The sequence below is a fragment of the Pelophylax lessonae genome, assembly GCF_965119305.1.
Source record: "Pelophylax lessonae genome assembly, chromosome: 10".
Taxonomy (NCBI): domain Eukaryota; kingdom Metazoa; phylum Chordata; class Amphibia; order Anura; family Ranidae; genus Pelophylax; species Pelophylax lessonae.
In genome coordinates, this window is record NC_138777.1 from 161,103,054 (window position 1) to 161,104,369 (window position 1,316).

Here is a 1,316-nt window from a genome sequence, read left to right on the forward strand (position 1 = left end):
CCCTTATCAAGAAGCAGATAGTTCATCCAGCAAGTGATCAAGCTTATGCTTGTTTACAGCTAATGTCCCAGAGCGGATAGGGGAATAGAAAAAAAAGGGGGGGGGCTTTCACCCTCTCACCGCTTCCCTGTAGGTTGGGTTCGAGTTGTCTCCTTCGCCTCTAGGTGGGGATCCAGTTCTCCGTCTGGACGTGGTCGACCGCCGGACCAAGTGTCCCGGCTACCTGCGGCATCCCGGTTGTCCCGTTCCGCCAGGTGCCCTCCGATTGCCATCTGTCCACTGTGATCTTGTGCGCCTTGCTCAGCCTCCGCCCCTTCGGTCTATGGGGCCCGGCTTCACCAGCAGCTGCTTCCTCGGGATCAGGAGCGGGTCACTGTTGCGGTCGGTCGACAGGTATCTTCTCCCAACAGCGGGACACGAGTGAAGGATGGAGGAGCCTCAAGGAGAACCGATTAACAGCTCATGGGAGCGGGGGGGGGTAGAGAGCTCCCAGATGCATCTTTTGGGATGGATTTCTACGCAGCATCAGCATGCACACCGGACAGGCTCCTCACTCTAAACCACTGTATTCCCTTTGGCATGTTTCTAATGATATCAGACTTACCTGGATCAATAATAGCCAGTGTGCGCACACTTTAGTATTTACCGCAGGCTGTACCCAGTTCAATGATGTTGCCGCTGTACCGGTGGTCTTTGCCAACATTGCATAGTATTCAGTCTCTGATTTTCTCAGAGCTGGGAAGTTGTTAGCGAGGATGACGAGCTTGGCCTTGCCCTTGCAGATTCTTTTGAAAGTTTGCTTGTACCCAGGACATATTTGCCACTTTTCATTACAAGTTGAAGTCTTGAGTTAATAGACTCAGGGACTTTTTTGACTTCTTGGCGACCACCATATTCGCAGCATCCCGGACCAGAGGTGCAGCTCAAGATGAAACATTTTTACTGATCTTATTATGCAAGTTTCTTTTTCTAGCACAAAAGTTTCTCCATAATGATCAATAACCCCCCCCCCCCCCCAATACCAGCATCTGACATACATGTATATGTATATCCTTAGAGACAGATTTTTGGATTTATGTTGCGGATCTGAACACAGTGCATGTGTGAATGTTTCCATCGAAAACAATTTTGCTGCATTTAGTTCTGTAAATAAAAACATTTTGAAATTTTTTTTTCTTTTTCGTACATAATGGGACATAGAGCAGGCTATAAAATCATGACTACCAGGGTTATTCACAACTTATAGGTGAATGGACACAGGCAGATCAAACAGACAGGAAGTCCTTCTCTTTATAACCCCTCCCAATCTAGGAGCT

At 47.9% G+C, this 1,316-nt stretch overlaps 1 pseudogene across 1 annotated transcript; it reads right to left on the minus strand.

The window, feature by feature from the left end:
• Window positions 1–515: 515 nt before the first annotated feature.
• LOC309566001 (large ribosomal subunit protein eL30-like) lies at window positions 516–893 on the minus strand (annotated as a pseudogene). Its single transcript has one exon. The product of its transcript is annotated as a large ribosomal subunit protein eL30-like (transcript).
• Between the last annotated feature and the right edge of the window lie 423 nt (window positions 894–1,316).